The sequence below is a fragment of the Bufo bufo genome, chromosome 10 (genome assembly GCF_905171765.1).
Source record: "Bufo bufo chromosome 10, aBufBuf1.1, whole genome shotgun sequence".
Classification (NCBI taxonomy): Eukaryota; Metazoa; Chordata; class Amphibia; order Anura; family Bufonidae; genus Bufo; species Bufo bufo.
Window position 1 is genome coordinate 90955451 of NC_053398.1, and position 24628 is coordinate 90980078.

Here is a 24628-nt window from a genome sequence, read left to right on the forward strand (position 1 = left end):
CTTCACCACAACAAGGTAACGATCACGAAGGGGAATTGACACATGTATGTGCCTTTTTTTTTATTGTTTTCCAGGCAGAAAGTGCACTAAAACATTGCGGCTTGAACCCTAGTTGGTGGCGGAGAAGTCACGCAAGTCATTCGGCATGCAGAGATTAAATACAGCAGCGTGTGGACCATTTTTACACCAAGGCATCTCATCAGGCCTTTTTTAGTCAAATGCATCCCCCACTGTCAGTCCCTTCGGGATCCATGCCTCATTCATCTTAATAAAGGTGAGGTAATCTAGACTTTTTTGACCTAGGCGACTTCTCTTCTCAGTGACAATACCTCCTGCTGCGCTGAAGGTCCTTTCTGACAGGATGTCACGTACCGGCAGGACAGGTAGTGGATCCTCTGGACCAGAGAGGCGATGGAGCGGGTTGTACTAGAGGACCGGTTCTAAGCAGTTACTGGTCTTCACCAGAGCCCGCCGCAAAGCGGGATGGATTTGCAGCGGCGGTAACTACCAGGTCGTGTCCCCTAGTAACAACTCGACCTCTCTGGCTGGTGATATGGCGTGGTACACAGGGAGAAGGCAAGAGCGAAGTCGGACGTAACAGCAGTCAGGGCAGGCTGCAAAGGTTCAAAGGCGAGTGGACGGTAGCAACGGGTACGGCAACAGGTAAGGCAAACTAACATAGAAAGGAACGCTTTCTCTGAGGCACAAGGCACAAAGATCTGGCAGAAAGCTGTGGGAGGAGAAGGTATAAATGGGCAGTGCACAGGTGCAGCCTAATTAAGTCAGCACTGCCTCTCACAACCTTAACCCTTAATAACCCCTTTGGACCAGGCACCAATCACCGGTGCACTGGTCCTTTGAATCTAAGAGTCCCGGCGCGCGCGCCCCCTAGAGAGCGAGGACGCACACGCCGAGACGCTGGAGTGCTGCCTGGGGGCATACGCTGTGAGCGCTCCGAGGCCAGCAGGGGACCCGGAGCGCTCAGCATAACAGTACCCCCCCCTTTGGTCTCCCTCCCTTTTTGGTACCGAAGAATTTGCGGATGAGACTGCGGTCCAGGATGTTCTCCTCCAGCTCCCATGACCTCTCCTCAGGACCGCAGCCCTCCCAGTCGACCAAAAAAAATCTTTTTCCCCGGGAGATCTTGGTCGCCAAGATCTCCTTGACAGAGAATATATCGGAGGTACCGGCGACAGGGGTGGGAGAAACAAGCTTGGGAGAAAAACGGTTAAAGACAGCAGGTTTAAGAAGGGAGACATGGAAGGAGTTATGGATTCGGAGGGAGGGAGGAAGATGGAGCTGATAAGAAACTTGATTGATACGACTCTTGATTTTATAGGGTCCCAAGAAACGAGGGCCCAACTTGTAACTTGGGACCCTAAATCGGATGTACCTAGAGGAGAGCCACACCTTGTCACCCGGGCGAAATTCCGGTGGAGATCTGCGTCTCTTGTCAGCTTGAACCTTCATACGGGCGGAAGCCCTGAGGAGAGCAGCATGGGTTTCTCGCCAGATGGAGGAAAAATCCTGTACAAGACTGTCAATGGCAGGTACAGAAGAAGGAGTGGGAGACTGCGGCAGAGGTGGAAGAGGATGACGGCCGAAAACTACAAAGAAAGGAGACTTGTTAGAGGCAGAGGATTGTTTGTAGTTGTAGGAGAACTCCGCCCAGGGAAGTAGATCAGCCCAGTCGTCATGGCGTGAGGATACAAAGTGACGCAGATAGTCACCCAAAATCTGGTTCACCCGTTCTACTTGGCCGTTAGACTGAGGATGGTACGAAGAAGAAAAGTCCAATTTGATCCCGAGCTGAGCACATAGAGCCCTCCAGAATTTGGAGACGAATTGTACCCCACGATCCGAGACAATATGTTTGGGAAGGCCATGGAGACAAAAGATGTGTTGGCCTGGACGAAGTCCGAGACATCTTTCTCCAGAGAAGGCCACCAGTAACTTTGGGAGATTAGTTGGAGAGACTTTAGCACCCCTGGATGACCGGCAAAAGGGGAGGCGTGGCCCCACTTGAGGATTCGCAGCCGCTGACGTGGAGGTACGTAGGATTTGCCAGGAGGGAGAAGGCGCAGGTCCACGGGAGCGACTGTAATAAGGCGTTCTGGAGGGATAATATATTGAGGTGTTAACTCGTCGCCCACCACATCAGAGGAGCGAGACATAGCATCTGCCCTAATGTTCTTACAAGCCGGACGGAAATGGATCTCAAAGTTAAAGCGGGCGAAGAACAGAGACCAACGAGCCTGACGGGGATTTAATCTCTGAGCAGACTGGAGATAAGCCAGGTTCTTGTGGTCCGTGAAGATGTACACAGGATGTGTGGCGCCCTCGAGTAAATGTCTCCATTCCTCCAGTGCCAATTTAATAGCCAGCAGTTCCCTGTCCCCAATGGAGTAATTTCTCTCTGCGGAAGAGAATGTTTTTGAAAAGAAGCCACAAGTTGAAGTTTTGCCCCGGGAAGACTTCTGGGTGAGGACAGCTCCGGCTCCCACCGAGGAGGCATCCACTTCAAGAGAGAAGGGCTTGGTGGAATCTGGTCTAGAGAGAACGAGTGCAGAGGCAAAGGCGGATTTCAGGAACTGGAAGGCTTCCTCGGCTTGGGAAGGCCAGGATTTGGGGTTAGCTCCTTTTCTAGTGAGAGCCACGATAGGAGCTACCAGAGTGGAATAGTGAGGGATGAATTGCCTGTAGTAATTCGCAAAGCCAGAAATCTTTGTATGGCTCAGAGGCCAGACGGACGTGGCCAATCCAGAACCGCCGAGAGTTTGGCTGGGTCCATTTGAAGTCCTTGGGCTGAGATAATGTATCCCAGGAAAGGCAGGGAGGTCCGTTCAAAAAGACATTTTTCAAGTTTAGCGTACAGGCGATTTCTCCTAAGATGAGTAAGAACTTGTTGCACATGGACCCGGTGTTGATCCAAATTGGAGGAAAAGATGAGGATATCATCCAGGTATACGACCACGCAGGTGTAAAGTAAGTCCCTGAAAATGTCATTGACGAATTCCTGGAAGACAGCAGGTGCGTTGCAGAGGCCGAAGGGCATCACCAAATACTCAAAATGGCCGTCCCTTGTGTTAAAGGCGGTCTTCCATTCGTCTCCCTCACGGATACAGATCAGATTATAGGCCCCTCGAAGGTCCAATTTAGTGAAGATCTTAGCTCCTCGGAGACGATCAAATAGCTCAGAGATTAGAGGCAGAGGGTAACGGTTCTTGATGGTAATTTTATTAAGACCTCTGTAGTCAATGCAGGGGCGGAGGGAGCCGTCTTTTTTTGTCACGAAGAAAAAACCGGCCCCAGCAGGAGAAGATTTTCTTATGCATCCTCTCTATAGGTTCTCACGCATATAGTCGGACATGGCAAGAGTCTCAGGAGGAGAGAGAGGATAAATTCTGCCTCGAGGTGGAGTAGAACGGTATGGCTTGGGCAGCCCAGAAGGTGGAGAAACTTGCGGGTTCTGTTTGACCAGAGCAGGCTTGAGACAGCGGTCCGAACAGGAGGAGCCCCAACGCAGGATCTCACCGGTGGACCAATTCAGGACAGGACTATGACGTTGAAGCCATGGCAGACCCACGAGGAGTTCGGAGGAACAGAAGGGAAGGACAAAGAACTCTAAAGTCTCGGTATGAAATATTCCGATGTCCATCTGCAGAGGCTGGGTACGGAACTGCACGGTGGCAGAGAGTCTCTCACCGTTAACAGTAGAGATGAAAAACGGCTTGGGTAGATGGATTACTGGAATACGGTACTTGTCAACCAAGGAGGCGTGAATGAAGTTGCCAGCTGAACCGGAATCCAAGAAGGCGGCTGCGGAGAAAGAGGACTTGGAAGAGATGATCAGCTGCACGGGTAAGATGAGGCGTGGAGAGGAAGAATCCACACCTAGCAACGCCTCTCCCACGCTTACTAGGTGCGAGCGTTTCCCGAACGCGGTGGACGGAGAGGACAATCTCTAAGGAAGTGCTCGGTACTGGCACAGTACAGACACAGGTTCTCGTTTCTGCGGCGGCTTCGTTCTTGTGGAGTCAAGCGTGACCGATCCACCTGCATAGCTTCCGCGGCGGAAAACCCAGAAGCGGGTTGAGGTGGATGCGGAAAAACGGGAGCCAGACGAGGAAAGCGTCTAGGACGAGCTTTTTCCTTTTCAAGGAGGAGTTCCTCTTGTCTTTCGGCGAAACGTTTGTCTATCCTAGTGGCCAGCAAGATGAGGTCACTAAGAGTGGAAGGGAGCTCACGTGCAGCCAGAAAGTCCTTTACTTCACTGTTAAGTCCTTTCTTGAAGGTGGCGCAAAGGGCTTCATTGTTCCAGTTCAGCTCAGAGGCCAGGGTGCGGAACTGAATGGCATCGTCACGGAAGAACCTCCTTGGGTCAAATTTAGCAAGGCAGTCTCTGCGGAGGTAACCCGGGCAGGCTCCTCAAAAACATTCCGGAACTCTAGGCAGAAGCTCTGGACGGAAGTGGTGGCAGGATCTGCGCGGTCCCATAGTGGTGTAGCCCAGGCCAGGGCCTTCCCGGAGAGTAAACTCAGAATAAAGGCTACCTTGGCTCGCTCAGAAGGAAACTGGTCGGACAGGAGCTCGAGGTGGAGAGAGCACTGCGACAAGAACCCACGGCACTGCTTAGGATCTCCGTCATATTTGTCTGGTAGGGACAAACGGATTCTGGAACCGGTGGTAACTGCAGGCAGAGGTGATGCAGCAGGAGCAGACGGAGGAGCTGGCTGTCGCAGAGAAGGCAGGAGCTGCTGCAACATAGTGGTCAACTGGGCCAGCTGTTGACCCTGCTGGGCCACAATGGTGGTGAGATCCTCCAGGCTTGGCAGGGGAACATCACCGGGATCCATGGCCGGATCTTACTGTCACGTACCGGCAGGACAGGTAGTGGATCCTCTGGACCAGAGAGGCGATGGCGCGGGTTGTACTAGAGGACCTGTTCTAAGCAGTTACTGGTCTTCACCAGAGCCCGCAGCAAAGCGGGATGGATTTGCTGCGGCGGTAACTACCAGGTCGTGTCCCCTAGTAACAACTCGACCTCTCTGGCTGGTGATATGGCGTGGTACACAGGGAGAAGGCAAGAGCGAAGTCGGATGTAGCAGCGGTCAGGGCAGGCGGCAAAGGTTCAAAGGCGAGTGGACGGTAGCAACGGGTACGGCAACAGGTAAGGCAAACTAACATAGAAAGGAACGCTTTCTCTGAGGCACAAGGCACAAAGATCCGGCAGAAAGCTGTGGGAGGAGAAGGTATAAATGGGCAGTGCACAGGTGCAGCCTAATTAAGTCAGCACTGCCTCTCACAACCTTAACCCTTAATAACCCCTTTGGACCAGGCACCAATCACCAGTGCACTGGTCCTTTGAATCTAAGAGTCCCGGCGCGCGCGCCCCCTAGAGAGCGAGGACGCACACGCCGAGACGCTGGAGTGCTGCCTGGGGGCATACGCTGTGAGCGCTCCGAGGCCAGCAGGGGACCCGGAGCGCTCAGCGTAACACAGGACACTTGAAGCAGGGCAGGACAGAAGTACTATCGCAAATTGGGATAGCTCAGGCGACAGGTCAAGCCTGCACACCCAGTAGTCAAGGGGTTCATCGCTCCTCAGAGTGTCGATATCTGCAGTTAAGGCGAGGTAGTCTGCTATATGTCGGTCGAGTCGTTCTCTGAGGGTGGACCCCAAAGAGCTGTGGTGATGCTTAGGACTTAAAAAGCTCTGCATGTCCTCCATCAACAACACGTCTGTAAAGCGTCCGGTCCTTGCCGGCGTGGTCGTGGTAGGAGGATTACTTTCACCTCTTCCCCTGTTAGATTCCTGTTGTGCTGTGACATCACCCTTATACGCTGTGTAAAGCTTATTTTTTAACTTGTTTTTGAACTGCTGCATCCTTTCCGATTTCCGGTAATTCGGTAACATTTCAGGCACTTTCTGCTTATACTGGGGGTCTAGTAGCGTGGCCACCCAGTACAGGTCGTTCTCCTTCAGCCTTTTTATACGAGGGTCCCTCAACAGGCATGACAGCATGAAAGACCCCATTTGCACAAGGTTGGATACCGAGCTACTCATGTCCCATTCCTTATCCTCACTGATCTCATTGAAGGTCTGTTCTTCCCCCCAGCCACGTACAACACCACGGGTACAAGATAACTGACAACGAGCACCCTGGGATGCCTGCTGTGGTTGGTCTTCCTCCTCCTCAAAGCCACATTCCTCCTCTGACTCCTCTTCCTCAGACTCCTCTTCCAGCGTTGCCGCAGGTCCAGCAAGCGATGCTGATAAGGCTGTTTCTGGTGGTGATGGTGACCACAACTCTTCCTCTCATCTACGGCCTGATCCAGCACTCTTCGCAGGGTACGCTCCAGGAAGAAAACAAATGGGATGATGTCGCTGATGGTGCCTTCGGTGCGACTGACTAGGTTTGTCACCTCCTCAAAAGGACGCATGAGCCTACAGGCATTGAGCATGAGCGTCCAGTAACGTGGCAAAAATATACCTAGCTCCGCAGAGGCTGTCCTAGCACCCCGGTCATACAAATACTCGTTGACGGCTTTTTCTTGTTGGAGCAGGCAGTCGAACATTAGGAGTGTTGAATTCCAACGTGTCGGGCTGTCGCAAATCAAGCGCCTCACTGGCATGTTGTTTCGCCGCTGAATATCGGAAAAGTGCGCCATGGGCGTGTAGGAGCGCCTGAAATGGCCACACACCTTCCTGGCCTGCTTGAGGACGTCCTGTAAGCCTGGGTACTTATGCACAAAGCGTTGTACGATCAGATTCAACACATGTGCCATGCACGGCACATGTGTCAACTTGCCCAAATTCAATGCCGCCAACAAATTGCTTCCGTTGTCACACACCACTTTGCCAATCTCCAGTTGGAGCTGTGTCAACCACTGATCCACCTGTGCGTTCAGGGCGGACAGGAGTGCTGGTCCGGTGTGACTCTCTGCTTTCAGGCAAGTCAACCCCAAGACGGAGTGACACTGTCGTATCTGGGATGTGGAATAGCCCCTGGGGAGCTGGGGGGTGCAGTTGATGTGGAACAAGACGCAGAAGAGGACTCAGCCGAGGAGGTTAGCGAAGAGGATGGAATAGGAGGAGTAGAGGAGGTGGCAGCAGGCCTGCCTGCAAGTCGTGGCGGTGTCACCAACTCCTCTGAAGAGCCACGCATTCCATGCTTGGCAGCCGTCAGCAGGTTTACCCAATGTGCAGTGTACGTGATATACCTGCCCTGACCGTGCTTTGCAGACCAGGTATCAGTGGTCAGATGGACCCTTGCCCCAACACTGTGTGCCAGACATGTCATGACTTCCTTTTCCACAATAGAGTACAGGTTGGGGATTGCCTTTTGTGAAAAAAAAATTCGGCTGGGTACCTTCCACTGCGGTGTCCCAATAGCTACAAATTTTTTGAAGGCCTCAGACTCCACCAGCTTGTATGGTGAAAGCTAGCGGGCTAAGAGTTCCGACAAGCGAGCTGTCAGACGCCGGGCAAGGGGGTGACTCTGTGACATTAGCTTCTTACGCTCAAACATTTCCTTGACAGACACCTGACTGTGGGCAGATGAGCAGGAACTGCTGAAGGTGAGAGGCGGAGTGGCGGGTGGTTGAGAGGGGGCAAGGAGGACAGCAGTGGTTGACGTGGCTGAAGATGCTGGACCAGGAGGAGGATGGTGGCTTTGAGTTTGTGTGCTGCTTGTACTCATCATGTGTTGATCCCATAGGCGTTTGTGATGTGAGATCATGTACCTTCGCAAAGCAGTTGTACCTAGGTGGGTGTTGGACTTCCCACGACTCAGTTTCTTTTGGCACAGGTTGCAAATGGCATCGCTGTTATCAGAGGCAGACACACAAAAAAAATGCCACACTGCTAAGCTTTGCAATGATGGCATTCTGGTGGTGGCAACAGCATGCGTTGATTGGCGTGCTGTTTGGCTGACCCCGGGTGCCGATACATGCTGTCTGACTGTGCCACTAGCTCCTTGCGACGACCTCCCCCTGCTTCCAACTCGTCTCCTCCTCCTCTCTGTCTCCCCATCTGAACTTTCCCCCTGTTCTTCTTCTCTTCGAGCGGGCACCCACGTGACATCCACGGACACATTGTCATCATCAACCGCTTTACTTGTATCTGACAACTCAGCAAAGGATGCAGCAGCGGGTACAACATCATCATCACACCGTACGTCTATGTGTGTAATGCTGCCTGACTGAGACATATCCCTGTTATCTACATCCTCTGGCAATAATGGTTGCGCATCACTCATTTCTATCAACTGATGTGTAAATAACTCCTCTGACAGATCAAGTGAAGCGGCTGTGGTGCTAGTGTTGGTGGTGGCGGCAGGTGGGCGAGTGGTAACTTGAGAGGTGCCCGTAGCTAAGCTGGAGGAGGATGGTGCGTCAAGGTTGCGAGCGGAAGCTGTAGAAGATTGGGTGTCCTGTGTTAGCCAGTCAACTATGTCCTCAGAACTTTTCGAATTCAGGGTACGTGGCCTCTGAACACTGGGCATTATTCTTGGGCCAAAGGAAATCACAGTGCCACGACCACGACGGCCCCTGCGGGGTGGCCTGCCTCTGCCTGTCATATTTTTGTAGATTAGTGGTACTATGCGTGCAAGGTACTGTGCCACCCGATATGAGTGTTGGGCAGTGGGCACAGTACAGTCTGTGGGCCTGACACACACTGGCAGGCAACTGCAATTATATTACAGAGAAAAAATTGTATTACTTTTTATCTGCAAGCTACTGTGCCAACAGATATGATTGGTGGCGGGCACTGGCAGTGGGCACAGTACACTCTGTGGGCCTGACAAACACTGGCAGGCAACTGCAATTATATTACAGAGAAAAAAATGTATTACTTTTTTATCTGCAAGCTACTGTGCCAACAGATGTGAGTGGTGGTGGGCATTGGCAGTGGGCACAGTACACTCTTTGGGCCTGACACACACTGGCAGGCAACTGCAATTATATTACAGAGAAAAAAATGGTATTACTTTTTTATCTGCAAGCTACTGTGCCAACAGATATGAGTGGTGGCGGGCACTGGCAGTGGGCACAGTACACTGTGTGGGCCTGAAACACACTGGCAGGCAACTGCAATTATATTACAGAGAAAAAATTGTATTACTTTTTTATCTGCAAGCTACTGTGCCAACAGATATGAGTGGTGGGCACTGGCAGTGGGCACAGTACACTCCGTGGGCCTGACACACACTGGCAGACAACTGCAATTATATTACAGAGAAAAAATTGTATTACCTTTTTATCTGAAAGCTACTGTGCCAACAGATATGAGTGGTGGGCACTGGCAGTGGGCACAGTACACTCTGTGGGCCTGACACACACTGGCAGGCAACTGCAATTATATTACAGAGAAAAAATTGTATTACTTTTTTATCTGAAAGCTACTGTGCCAACAGATATGAGTGGTGGCGGGCACTGGCAGTGGGCACAGTACACTCTGTGGGCCTGACACACACTGGCAGGCAACTGCAATTATATTACAGAGAAAAAAATGTATTACTTTTTTATCTGCAAGCTACTGTGCCAACAGATATGAGTGGTGGCGGGCACTGGCAGTGGGCACAGTACTGTACACTCTGTGGGCCTGACACACACTGGCAGGCAACTGCAATATAGATTTTATATATATATATATATATATATATATATAAAAAAAGGGAAAGTAGCGGCGGCACTGGAAACAAGCAATATGGGTGCTATGTCCAGGGATATTGCTGCTTACCCCAGATGTACAGGAACGAAGAATGGACAGCACTCCAAGTAAAAATATACTGGTCTTTAATCACCCATGCAGATGGCAACGTTTCAGCTCCAAACAAGAGCCTTTTTCAAGGCTTTCTAGGCTTGAAAAAGGCTCTTGTTTGGAGCTGAAACGTTGCCACCTGCATGGGTGATTAAAGACCAGTATATTTTTACTTGGAGTGCTGTCCTTTCTTCGTTCCTATATATATATATATATATATATATATATGAAGAAAAAAAAAGCAGACTGATGTACTAGCCCTAAAAAGGGCTTTTTGGGGTGCTGTCAAGATGCTGTCCTTACAGCAGATCAGATGAGTCTTTGAGGACTGGAGTGGACACAGAACACTGGCCTAGCTAACGATTTCCCTATTAATGCAGCAGCAGCACTCTCCCTGCTCTCACTAACACTGCAGCTTCAGAATGAATCTAAGATGGATGCTGTCCTTGCTTTTTGATAGGAGGTGGGAGGGTCTGGGAGGGAGGGTCTGCTGCTGATTGGCTGGAATGTGTCTGCTGACTGTGAGGTACAGGGTCAAAGTTTGCTCAATGATGACGTATAGGGGGCAGACCGAACATCGCATATGTTCGCCCGCCGCGGCGAACGCGAACAAACGATGTTCGCCGGCGAATAGTTCGGGACATCTCTATTTGTTATTACTCTGGTTTTAGATGTGTCTTTGTACTTTGAGTGACCCATCATCTTTTGTTGGTTCTCATTTTAAGTATTTTTATTTTAAGGAAAGTGGGGTGATTTAAACTTTTATTTTTTTATATTTTTTTATATTTGTAAAACCTTTTTTTTTACTTTTTTTAAGTCATCTTGGGTGAAAATAACTGGAAATCATTCGATTGCCTATAGTATTCAGTGATGGCTAAATAGTCATCATTGAAGACTTCATTTGCACTATACCAATACAAGGCTGCCACCAAGCGGCCTGTATTTATATATACATCTAATTGACTCTGAAGCCGGCTTGGGGCTTCAGTCAATTAGATCGAGGTAACAGGTCCCCCGATCTCAGCCGGGGAATGCTGTTACTGGACCGCACGACTTCCGGTTACAGTCTACGCAGATGCCATGGTCACATTTGACCACGACATCTAATAGGCAAAATGTATGCGATCAGCCTTATGGCTGATCGCATACATGTGCCGCGGGTCTCTGCAATTTAAAATAGCAGAGACCCCGCGGCTAAGGCGCCCGCTGAACACGTGAGCGGGCACCATGTTTAGGGATCAGACCCATGACGTACAGCTACGTCATGGGTCCTTAAGGGGTTAATCTATTTTTAACATTTGTATTTTGTACAGTTTTAAATATCACATGTGGTCCTGATTGCACTTTGGTTGCCCTGGTAACGTGAGTTCCTGATTGCATGGTCAGGTGTTGGTGGGGCACATATAGTGCAATTTTTGTAGCTTTTTTATGTCATGATGAAGGACCCATATTGAGAGTGGTCTGAAACGCGTAACAAGATTATCCATGTACTGGAATTTTTAAAACCGCTGAAATAAAGTTTTCTTACTTTGCTAATTGAAGCTGGACTTTCAACGTTTTTTGGAGTCTCCTATTAATACCGCAGACCAGGTGCTATATCCGTGCTCATTGCAAGGAGACGCAGGTGACAGCTGCTTCTTTTTTTCATTTTTTATTGTATTTTATATTTATTATATTTTATTATTTTGACACTGCTAATTTTATGATGAGGAATTTCCTCTAGATAAATTTGTTAATTTTTATTAGTGCTTTGTATATGCACTTTTGTCCTTTTCCTTTTAAATGCCTATATACATATACATACATATGTTTTTTAGACTTGAAAAAAGAAGCTTTATATGCTCTGAAACGCATTATCATCCTTGAATAAAGAGAAATTTTAATTTGTCTGGTCGTTCAGTTGCGCCGATTTAGTGTCTTCACTGAGGGTGTGGATCTCCACGTGGGCCCATCCTTTCCAATAATACTGTTTACCTCTCAGGGGCTGGCAAGCCATTCAAGCAAGGATTAGACGATACTGGCAGCACCGACCTCCGACTACCACCTGTGAACACTAGGGTTGTGCCTACATTTGCACAACCATATAAGGTGAGCTTAATCATCCTAAACGACCCTCCTTTTAACCTGCATATCACCCTATGAGCGCCTCTCCCCTTCTTGTTGCCCATTTGTGCTATAGATATGGGACTTTATTGTTTCTTTAAGGCCGGCTGGAGCAAGCTGGTCACTGCTGATTACTGCCTTATTGTTTTGTCAAGAATAAAGGACAACCGTTACTTTGCTTTCACCGCCAAAAGGCTGCTGCTGTGTTCTTATCTGAAGGCTACCATTGGGGCAGATCCCTATAATTGGTGGAGGATGCGGGCTCAGCAATTGTTGCGAGGAGCAACAGCAAGTTAAAGGGCCGGAGGCTGAATTGTTTGTGTTGGACATTTAAAGGGCCAGTAGCCTAAGTTGCTGAACTGGCCTTTTGAAAGAACATTTTTGTCACTGGATGTCCTGGGTTAAGGCTGCTATTAGAATAAAAGGAGACCCTAGCTTCCCACAGTAATGAGGACTGCCAGCGAGCATGGAGGACGGTACGAGCAGCCATGCAAAAAATGACCACAGAGGATGACGTAGAAGCCCTCCTTACAGTCTTTGAGGGGGTTGCTGAGCGTGAGAGACTACCAGCTGAGCAATGGGCCGGCGTCTTGCCTCCATTTCTCTCAGGCGAACACCAGAAGGTTTATTATGACTTGTTACTGCAGGAGGCGCGGTAATACTTTAAGCTAAAAGCAGAGATCTTGGCACGTTGATCTACTGCACCTCGTCCAGAAATGGCTACAGATGGATGTCTGTTCCCCAGTCAAATCGGTGGAGCGGGTCGTAATAGACCGCTTCATGCACGCTCTTCCAAGCCAGTGCAGTGCTGGGTTGCGCAAAGAAACCCTCATACTGTGGATGACTTGGTAGGCTTGGTAGAGAGATATTATGCAGTGGAGAACACCATAAGCTGACTCGGGGTCCCTGACCTCCCCATACTGGAATGCGCGGAGTGACTCTGAAGGCCAGAAGGAACTAAAATCTCCTCGGGAAGGACATTCTAAGGCCAAGAGCATACCAGAGCCAATGCCAAGACCTTCCCTAAGACAGATCATCTGCTGTAGATGCCATGCCCCGCGACATATAGCGGTCCAGTGCCCCCTCTGCTTGGACCAGATGGAGCTCCATGTTTCAAAATAAAGAAGAAAAAGAGTCCAGCTTCCAAATAACGTGGAATCTTTTAATAATTCAGTGTGACGAAAACCAAAGGCAATCCAGGTCTACGCGTTTCGGATCCTACAATATAGATCCTTACTCATGACATGATGGAGCTCCATGTTTGCATGTAGTGCTGTTCCACACTCTGGGGAGGGACTTCCATTCTGTTCAGTCAGCGTTAATGACATCCCCACAACTGGACTTTTGGTCATGCTCCTAAAGGCCCATATCCCTCATAGGTTGGTCCCTGGGAAAACCTTGGGGGTCACTTGCATTCATGGCGATACCAACGTTTACCCAATGGCCCAGGTCACCTTAAAGACAGAGGTGGGTATGGTCTCCCATCAGGTAGGGGTTGTGCAGGGGCTGATGCACGAGATGATCATTGGATGGGATTGTCCTTTGTTCTGGGACCTTTGGGCCAGGGCGGTACCGCAACAATGCCCTGTGTGCAAAGACAGCCCCGTGCTCATTGACCTGGAGATGGTCCCTGAATTTCCATTCTCGGCCATGGTAGGTGATAATGAGGACGAGTCTGCCCTTGAGAAGACGATCCTTGACTTAGAAGTGTCCTGGAGAAACTTTGGGATGGCCCAATTCCGAGATGAGACTTTAAAATGGGCCTTAAATAATGTGGGGGTAGTCAATAGGGCACCTAAAGAGCCAGGGGCAGATGAAAGTTACCCTCACTTTGCCATGAAAGGAAACTTGTTGTACAGGGTGATTAAAATCCGTGAAGAATTAGTGAAACAGCTTGTGGTCCCTAAACCATATAGACGCATGGTAATGGACTTGGCGCATGGCCATGTCTTAGGGGGACACTTGGGGGGCAGATAAGACCCTTGAAATGGTTTTACAATGGTTTTATTGGCCAAGGTGTTACAGAAAAATTAGGGATTATTGCCATTCCTGCCCTATGTGTCAAATAACCTCCCCAGTCGCAAACTTCCGCAGCCCTCTAATAAGTTGCCTATTATCGAGGTCCCCTTTGAGAAGTTAGTGATGGATTTGGTAGGGCCCTTGGTGAAGTCCGCTAGGGGGCACCAATATATATTAGTTGTAATTGATTATGCCACCCAGATTCCTGAGGCAGTGCCCTTGAGAAAGGGCACAGACAGATGGCTTGGTAGAACATTTTAACAAAACCTTGAAGGCCATGTTGAACAAAGTAGTTGAAAAGGATGGCCGGGATTGGGATTACCTGTTGCCATACCTACTGTTCTCAATCAGAGCGGTGCCTCAAGTGTCAACAGGGTTCTCACCTTTCGAGTTGTTATATGGCAGGCATCCTCGAAGGCTGTTAGATATAGCTAAGGCGACCTGGGAGAGTGAGGTCACACCTTACAAAAGCATGATTGAACATGTCACCACACTGCAAGAGTGAATAGCTCAGGTAATGCCCATTGTGAAGGAGCATCTGCTCCTGGCCCAAGAGGCACAAGCTAAAATATATAACAGGTCAGCCTGTCTTAGACAGTTTAGTGTAGGGGACTGGGTCCTAGTGCCCACAGTAGAGAGCAAATTCCTGGCAAAATGGCAAGAGCAATATGAGATAGTTGAGAGGGTGGGCAAAGTTAACTATTGAGTACATCAGCCAGGTAGGAGAAATCCCTATCAGATTTACAATATCAACTTGCTTAAGCCATGGAAAGATAATGACCCTCCTGAGGCCCCGTGTCTGATGACCCAACCAGACGCCACCATAGAGAATGTAAATCTTGCAGAAGCCCTGCTCCCCTCACAAAAATATCAATGCAAGCTCCTGTTGCAGCAGAATAGGGACTTGTTTACAGAAACACCAGGATTAACCAGTGTCGTGGAACATGAGATTATCACGAAGCCTCATGCGCGAGTAAATTTAAAACCGTATAGGATTCCCGAGGCCCGTAGGAAGGTAATTTTCAAGGAGGTCCCGAGAATGTTAAAACTTGGGGTGATTGAGGAATCTAAAGGTGGGTGGTCAAGTCCCATAGTGCTAGTCCCAAAACCCAATGGAGAGTGGCTATTCGGTGACAACTACCACAAACTAAATGAAGTATCCAAGGTAGATGGCCCAGGTGGATGAGCTTATTGAGAGATTAGGGCCAGCTTGCTATATAACTATCCTAGATCTTACCAAGGGGTATTCACAAATTCCTTTATCGAAAGAAGCTAGAGAAAAGACAGCGTTTTCCACACCAGAAGGGTCCTTCCACTACAAAAGGATGCCATTTGGTTTGCAAGGGGCCCCTGTGTCACGCTTTGGTATGGGAGGGAAACACCACACTGAGCATAAGAGGGAAGGGGGGGGGCAGGGAATCAGGCCTGAGAACTAGTGAAGGAAAATGGACACCTCCTAGTGAAAACCCTAACCAAAATCTTGACTGACTACCAGTATAATCAGACCCCAAAGTTAGAGGAGTTCATACGCAGGAATACCTAGAGTCCTATCAAGCCCTATAGGACCCTGGTACTAATGGCAGGGACGAGACTACCTGTTTCTCCAAAAGGAAGAACAATCAGGAGTCTCCTTCAGGCCTAATACAAACAATAGGGAAATGTAACACACAGAACCCAAACAAAATACAAAAGGGAAAAGAAAGACTTAACTTCAAAGGAGCAATGGAAGCACCAGGAACTCAGCCGAGATCCAACCACAATCTATCCAAAGGTCCAAACAGAAGCTATAAACTTCACCGCATTGTGGGAGAAGCAACTATAAATAGAGATGGTTAAATGACCCTAATAGCCACACCTGGGGAAAGAAGGTGTGGCAAGCACCAGAAACAACACAGAGACGTTATTTGATCCAAACGGAAAACATGTCAGATCAAACCACGTGTTGCCAGTCTCACCGATCTCCTTCCAGCTGTCGTGGGAATGTCCATGACACCCTGCCACTTTTCAGAGAGCTATAGACCAGATCTTATGCCCACACACAGAATATGTGGCAGCTTACTTGGATGACATAGTCATCTTCAGTCGTGATTCGGAGAGTCATCTCAGTAAAATTTTAATCCGTCCTAATTGCGCTAAGAAAGGTCGCCTTCACTATAAATCCAAGTAAGTGTGCCATGGGGTTGGAAGAGGCCAGGTACTTGGGATACATATTGGGAAGAGGGGTGATAAAACCCCAAGTAAATAAGGTGGAAGCTATCCAAGAATAGCCCCGCCCACTTACCAAGAGAATATAAAAATATACAAAAAAAGAGGATTACGGTACAATTAGAGCTCTCTGGTCCTAAAGATGGACCAGGTGACACGAAAAAAAGTACCTGAAGCAGAGGCTAACAGAGGCGCCAAGGGGTGGAGGTGAATTTTATTGAAAAAATATATATATGTGTATAGGAGTTATACTCGTCTACAGCTATGAATCGGGAAAGGCAGCACAGGTGTTTCGGTGGGTCCGAGAATTACCCTTGCCCACTGTGGAGAAATGGAGAAACAGGTTAAGGCATTTCTCGGTATTGTGGGATATAATAGGAGATTTGTCCCCATGTTTGTAAAAATAGCAGTACCCCTGACTGACCTTACAAAGGGGGAAAAGTCTATCATGATCAAGTGGTCCCCCGAAGCTAAAGAGGTCTTCCAGAAGCTTAAGTCGGCCCTCTGTAGACAGCCAGTCTTGGTAGCTCTGGACTTCTCCCAAGAGTTTATCATTCAGACAGATACATCAGAAGTGGGCCTAGGAGCGGTGATGTCTCATAGAAACATAGAATGTGTCAGCAGATAAGAACCATTTGGCCCATCTAGTCTGCCCAATATACTGAATACTATGAATAGCCGCTGGCCCTATCTTATATGAAGGATAGCCTTATGCCTATCCCATGCATGCTTAAACTCCTTCACTGTATTTGCAGCTACCACTTCTGCAGGAAGGCTATTCCATGCATCCACTACTCTCTCAGTAAAGTAATACTTCCTGATATTACTTTTAAACCTTTGCTCCTCTAATTTAAAACTATGTCCTCTTGTAGCAGTTTTTCTTCTTTTAAATATTCTCTCCTCTTTTACCTTGTTGATTCCCTTTATGTATTTAAAAGTTTCTATCATATCCCCTCTGTCTCGTCTTTCTTCCAAGTTCAGGTCATAAATAGGGAAGAACAACCCATATTATCTCAGCAGAAAGCTGTCCCTGGCAGAGTGGAATTATTCTATAATTGAAAGAGAATGCTTGGCCATTAAGTGGGCACTTGATAACCTCCGATACTACCTCCTGGGACGGAAATTTAAGCTGGTATCGGATCATGCCCCTCTGAAATGGTTAAGGGAAAAAAAGGGTAACAATGCCCATGTCACCCGCAGGTTTCTGGCTCTACGGGATTTTAGGTTTTCTGTGGAGCATAGGCCAGGCAAGCTGCAAGGGAATACAGATGCCCTGTCTTGAGTACACTGCATGTTTGCTGAAGTTGCCCAGACCCCCGGCTTTGGGCGCGGGGCGGGGGAGGTATGTATGCAACGGCCTGGTTCAGTGTCTGGGGTATCCCTTGCCCCTTAGGAGGTTTCTACAATATATCTCCCTCTTATAGACCAAGTAAATGTGACGCCAGCTGCGGTTAAGCAGCGGAAGCACAAGGCTCCCTTTGTAGATGATAATGTTGGTACCCAGAGGTAGGATTTACAGAGTGGTGCAGGGTGGCCTACAGTTTCTGTAGATGTTATATACACGTGTCACTGTATTCCTGCCTGGATATCAGTGGATCCCAGACGTGATCTGGTCAGAAGCAGTGCAACAAGGGTAGGTGAACTTGGATGATGAACAAGTAGAATAAATAGAGTCCAGACTTGTAGTAACATTGAACAGTTGCTTTTAAATGGCATAAATTAGTAATCCAAACAGCTTCCAAACAATATCTTGGCCATCAGCAGGTATTGGCTTAACTTTAGCAGGCAAATACTTCTCTGCAACAATCTCAGCTCTGCTATGAGGTAGCTCTCTTAGCTCTGCTATGCTTGGCTAGATAAATAGGAAACTCTTAGCTGTAGTCTCTCTCTTACTTTAATCCTAGGAGCTTCTTGTTCTGGCTTTAGAGTACCTCAAGCTTCTGCTCAGCTTCGATGAAGGCAATGCAAGCGCAGGAGGGGACAAGTAACCATGTAGACTTCAGAGGCAGGGCCTCTGGACCTAGCAGAGCAGGCAGTGCTCTGCTAGCCAGCATACAACCTCTCCCTAAGGAGGGTGGACTAGACAATTTACCTGACTAACTAAACTCCTCCCTCTCTAAAGAGGGCTGGGAGGAACCAGAAGGTTTCTCTCCAGAGAAACTATATCTGACAATTGCTGCCACCATCAGCTGGTAGACCAGGTAATTGCATGAACACAACAGTTTCAGGAATAAATATGCACATAATTAGGCGACATCATAAAATACATTAGATGTTATACATTAGCACATAGGAGATGTTAGCAAGGTGCCAAAAGAAGTGGTAATGGCACTCAGGGACATTACATGTAGGAAGGCACAAGGGACCATCGTTGATGGTAGATATGTGTCACCAAGGTTCCTGCCCTCGGTGAAGTAAGAGCCAGTATTTCAGGTGTCAGCGACAGTAGGTGCTTGACACTTCGTTTATTTAGTACTAGCAAAAGGACCCGGCTTCGCCCGGGTATATTTCATTTAATGTTTGTGTGTGTCATTAAAAGATATTGATAGTATCCACTATAACAGTTTCATCCACAGTGCCCTGCCCCTTTAAAGCTGACCTACAGCAGTAAAGAAAAATTGCTAGGTTGTTATGAAAACCTGGTGTAAAACTGTGTGTATGTGGAGACTAAGGGCCTGCGAGGTTCTATTGGCTGATAAGGATCATGTGACCAGGATTCTATTGGGGAATGCATTTTTTGGGAATATCTCATGCAGGGATGTCCTTTTGAACAGCTCACTCTCAGACAGCACCACTGTGCTATCTGAGCTTGAGCTGCAGGGAGAAAGTCCCTCCCACCCCTGAAACTGACAGAAGTTGATTTTTCCCTTCATTTTTTCAATCCCTGTCGGCTGCGGAGTGGGGTGTGTGGCCTAACCTAATTGGGGCGTGGCTTATGGCGTCCTGGGGCGGGGTTCTTAAGACGTTTTTTGAGGGTGGCCTGAATGGCCACGCTACCTGCCCCCTGAACTGTCACCTCCACAGCACTTCGCTCCCTTAACAGTGTCATCCACAGCGCCCTACCCCTTTAAAGCTGACCTACAGCAGTGAAGAAAAATGGCTGGGTTGTTATGAAAACCTGGTGTAAAACTGTGTGTATGTGGAGACTAAGGACCTACGAGCTTCTATTGGCTGACAAGGGACATGTGACCGTGTGTATGGCAGTTTGGATATGAAGAGAAAGAACTGCAGGCTTCTGTTGGCTAATGTAGATCATGTGATGTACCATATTTGCATTTTTTTGGGAATATCTCAGGAACGGTATGTGCTAGAGAGCTGCGACCCCCACAAGATTTCTTTCCAGGTAGCAAGGGATGTGTATACCAAGTTTTGTTGAAATCGATGGTTGCGTTTTTGAGTGATCACGGAACATACATACATACATATATACATACATATATACGTCCTTCTTTATATATATAGACAGCTGTGAATAGCTGATCTGGGACGGCTCTTACTGGAAGTAGTCATAGTGCTGGGCGGGTGACTACTCCCCACGTTACAGGCCGGGTCTTGACTGGCCTACAAAAAAACAGCCAGCAGTGTCAGGTGGTGGTAATTACCTCTCTCTGACACTGGAGCTCTGTGGAGTGCTGTGTGGGATCAGAGTCTGAGCTAGAGTGCCTGAAAGACTGTGGACAAAGTGAGGTCCACATACACCACATGGGGTTACGGTACTGTGCAATACCATACCTGTGTTGTGCTATAGATATGGGACGTTATTGTTTCTTTAACCACCTCAGCCCCCAGTGCTTAAACACCCTGAAAGACCAGGCCACTTTTTACACTTCTGACCTACACTACTTTCACTTTCACCAATTATTGCTCGGTCATGCAACTTACCACCCAAATGAATTTTACCTCCTTTTCTTCTCACTAATAGAGCTTTCATTTGGTGGTATTTCATTGCTGCTGACATTTTTACTCTTTTTGTTATTAATCGAAATTTAACGATTTTTTTGCAAAAAAATGACATTTTTCACTTTCAGTTGTAAAATTTAGCAAAAAAAACAAGATCCATATATAAATTTTGCTCTAAATTTATTGTTCTACATGTCTTTGATAAAAAAAAAATGTTTGGGTAAAAAAAAAATGGTTTGGGTAAAAGTTATAGCGTTTACAAACTATGGTACAAAAATGTGAATTTCCGCTTTTTGAAGCAGCTCTGACTTTCTGAGCACCTGTCATGTTTCCTGAGGTTCTACAATGCCCAGACAGTACAAACACCCCACAAATGACCCCATTTCGGAAAGTACACACCCTAAGGTATTCGCTGATGGGCATAGTGAGTTCATAGAACTTTTTATTTTTTGTCACAAGTTAGCGGAAAATTATGATTTTTTATTTTTTTTTCTTACAAAGTCTCATATTCCACTAACTTGTGACAAAAAATAAAAAGTTCTATGAACTCACTATGCCCATCACGAAATACCTTGGGGTCTCTTCTTTCCAAAATGGGGTCACTTGTGGGGTAGTTATACTGCCCTGGCATTCTAGGGGCCCAAATGTGTGGTAAGGAGTTTGAAATCAAATTCTGTAAAAAATGACCAGTGAAATCCGAAAGGTGCTCTTTGGAATATGGGCCCCTTTGCCCACCTAGGCTGCAAAAAAGTGTCACACATCTGGTATCTCTGTATTCAGGAGAAGTTGAGGAATGTGTTTTGGGGTGTCTTTTTACATATACCCATGCTGGGTGAGATAAATATCTTGGTCAAATGCCAACTTTGTATAAGAAAATGGGAAAAGTTGTCTTTTGCCAAGATATTTCTCTCACCCAGCATGGGTATATGTAAAAAGACACCACAAAACACATTCCTCAACTTCTCCTGAATACAGAGATACCAGATGTGTGACACTTTTTTGCAGCCTAGGTGGGCAAAGGGGCCCATATTCCAAAGAGCACCTTTCGGATTTCACTGGTCATTTTTTACAGAATTTGATTTCAAACTCCTTACCACACATTTGGGCCCCTAGAATGCCAGGGCAGTATAACTACCCCACAAGTGACCCCATTTTGGAAAGAAGACACCCCAAGGTATTCGCTGATGGGCATAGTGAGTTCATGGAAGTTTTTATTTTTTGTCACAAGTTAGTGGAATATGAGACTTTGTATGAAAAGAAAAAAAATAATAAAATCATAATTTTCCACTAACTTGTGACAAAAAATAAAAAATTCTAGGAACTCGCCATGCCCCTCACGGAATACCTTGGGGTGTCTTCTTTCCAAAATGGGGTCACTTGTGGGGTAGTTATACTGCCCTGGCATTCTAGGGGCCCAAATGTGTGGTAAGGAGTTTGAAATCAAATTCTGTAAAAAATGACCAGTGAAATCCGAAAGGTGCTCTTTGGAATATGGGCCCCTTTGCCCACCTAGGCTGCAAAAAAGTGTCACACATCTGGTATCTCCGCACTCAGGAGAAGTTGGGGAATGTGTTTTGGGGTGTCATTTTACATATACCCATGCTGGGTGAGAGAAATATCTTGGCAAAAGACAACTTTTCCCATTTTTTTATACAAAGTTGGCATTTGACCAAGATATTTCTCTCACCCAGCATGGGTATATGTAAAAAGACACCCCAAAACACATTCCTCAACTTCTCCTGAATACAGAGATACCAGATGTGTGACACTTTTTTGCAGCCTAGGTGGGCAAAGGGGCCCATACTCCAAAGAGCACCTTTCGGATTTCACTGGTCATTTTTTACAGAATTTGATTTCAAACTCCTTACCACACATTTGGGCCCCTAGAATGCCAGGGCAGTATAACTACCCCACAAGTGACCCCATTTTGGAAAGAAGACACCCCAAGGTATTCCGTGACGGGCATGGCGAGTTCCTAGAATTTTTTATTTTTTGTCACAAGTTAGTGGAAAATTATGATTTTTTTTTTTTCTTTTCATACAAAGTCTCATATTCCACTAACTTGTGACAAAAAATAAAAACTTCCATGAACTCACTATGCCCATCAGCGAATACCTTGGGGTGTCTTCTTTCCAAAATGGGGTCACTTGTGGGGTAGTTATACTGCCCTGGCATTCTAGGGGCCCAAATGTGTGGTAAGGAGTTTGAAATCAAATTCTGTAAAAAATGACCAGTGAAATCCGAAAGGTGCTCTTTGGAATATGGGCCCCTTTGCCCACATCAATCGATGTGGATGAATAAATCATTGCCGGGATTTTTTTTTTATATATACAAAGTGTTTGCCAAAGTATATGAACACCGCCACCTCCTCAGCTCATATGCCTCGGCAAACGTATCTTTTACTGCAGAGGAGAAATCTCGTCTTGCAGCGCTGCATACACCGACTTGCGTGTAATCTGACAGCAGCACAATTCTTCTGTCCGAATGCACATCAGTGCTGCAGCTAGTCGATCGGTTGGTCCACCTGGAAGGCCTGCAACACAATAATTTTATTAACTTTGGAAGAGAAAGTCTAAACTTTAACTTTTTGAACTGAACATTAACCTTTTTGCTTACTGGTGTTTTTTTTTTTTTGTTTTTTTTTACCTTTATAGAACAAACCTCTCCTTCCCCATGGGACAATGTGCAAAGCGCAAATCGCCCAAAGATGTGGCGAAGTGCGTTATGCACTTTATCCCAGGTGAAAGGAGAGGTTTGCAGCAGCTGTGAGTGAATGGGCCCTAATAGCCCTGTGTGCCTGTCCTGGTGAGATGTGATCCCTATGCTAGGTGTACCTGTGTGTGGTACTTCCGGAAACACTCTCCATAGCATAGGGCAGGGTGGTCAGGACAGTCAGGACAGAAATAGCGGGTGTCACGCCTTATTCCACTCCTGCTACAGACACGACATTTTTTTCGGGGTGGCGGTTGGGTTGAGGTACCAGCAACGACACTGGGGAAATGTCGCTCGTGTAGACGGCTAACTACACTGGTGGATGGGGCCACGGAACCTCCTGGATAAATGAGGTTCTCGATGATCTCTTCCTGGAATTTGAGGAAGGATCCTGTTCTCCCAGCCTTACTGTAGAGAACAAAACTATTATAGGCAGCCAATTGAATTAAATATACAGACACCTTCTTATACCAGCGTCTGGTTCTGCGGGAAACTAAATAGGGAGCCAACATCTGGTCATTGAAGTCCACCCCTCCCATGAGCGCATTATAGTCGTGGACTGAGAGGGGCTTTTCAATGACACAGGTTACACTTTCAATTTGGATTGTCGTGTCTGCGTGAATGGAGGAGAGCATGTAAACGTCACGCTTGTCTCTCCATTTCACTGCGAGCAGTTCTTCGTTACACAAGGCAGCCCTCTGCCCCCTTGCAAGACGGGTAGTTACAAGCCGTTGGGGGAAGCCCACGCGAATAGTTCGCGCGGTGCCACAGGCGCAAATCCGTTCTAGAAACAAATGCCTAAAGAGGGCCACACTTGTGTAAAAATTGTCCACATAAAGATGGTACCCCTTGCCGAATAAGGGTGACACCAAGTCCCAGACTGTCTTCCCACTGCTCCCCAGGTAGTCAGGGCAACCGACTGCCTCCAGGGTCTGATCTTTTCCCTCATAGATCCGAAATTTGTGGGTATAGCCTGTGGCCCTTTCACAGAGCTTATACAATTTGACCCCATACCGGGCACGCTTGCTTGGGATGTATTGTTTGAAGCCAAGGCGCCCGGTAAAATGTATTAGGGACTCGTCTACGCAGATGTTTTGCTCGGGGGTATACAAATCTGCAAATTTCTGGTTGAAATGGTCTATGAGGGGCCGAATTTTGTGGAGCCGGTCAAAAGCTGGGTGGCCTCTGGGACGGGAGGTGGTGTTGTCACTAAAATGCAGGAAATGCTGGATGGTCTCAAATCGTGTCCTGGACATAGCAGCAGAGAACATGGGCATGTGATGAATTGGGTTCGTGGACCAATATGACCGCAATTCATGCTTTTTAGTTAGACCCATGTTGAGGAGAAGGCCCAGAAAAATTTTAAGTTCGGAAACTTGGACTGGTTTCCACCGGAAAGACTGGGCATAAGAGCTTCCCGGGTTGGCGGATATAAATTGTGTGGCATACCGGTTTGTCTCTGCCACAAGTCCAAGAGCTCCGCAGTCAAGAACAGCTCGAAAAATCCCAGGGCCGAACCGATTTGAGCCGTCTCAACCCGAACTCCAGACTGGGCGGTGAAAGGGGGAACTACAGGTGCGGCTGAAGTTGGTGACTGCCAATCAGGGTTTGCCAGCACCTCAGGGATTCTAGGGGCTCTACGGGCCTGTCTGCGCGGTGGCTGCGACGGGGTAACTACTGCACGTGCCACCGTACCAGCTTCAACTGCCCTTCTGGTGCTCGCCACGTCACCATGTTGTACGGCAGTGCTGGTACTAGGTCCAGGAAGGGCTGCGCTGCTGGTGTATGCCTCACCACGTGATCCGGCAGCGACAGCCCCACTCTGCTGCTCTTGAAACGGATCCTGCACAACCTGTGGTCTAGCGACACGGGGCCGGGTACGCCTGGTGCTGCCAGGGACCTCCACCTCCTCGTCTGAACTTTG

The 24628-nt window shown here is 47.7% G+C and overlaps 1 long non-coding RNA gene across 1 annotated transcript; it reads right to left on the reverse strand.

Annotated features, from left to right (window-relative positions):
• Positions 1-272: 272 nt before the first annotated feature.
• On the reverse strand, positions 273-19456 carry LOC120981159. The gene is made up of 3 exons (XR_005774633.1): positions 19251-19456; positions 3903-3904; positions 273-284 (listed from the first exon to the last, which is right to left on the reverse strand). It is a non-coding gene; the product is annotated as an uncharacterized LOC120981159 (long non-coding RNA).
• Positions 19457-24628: the final 5172 nt, after the last annotated feature.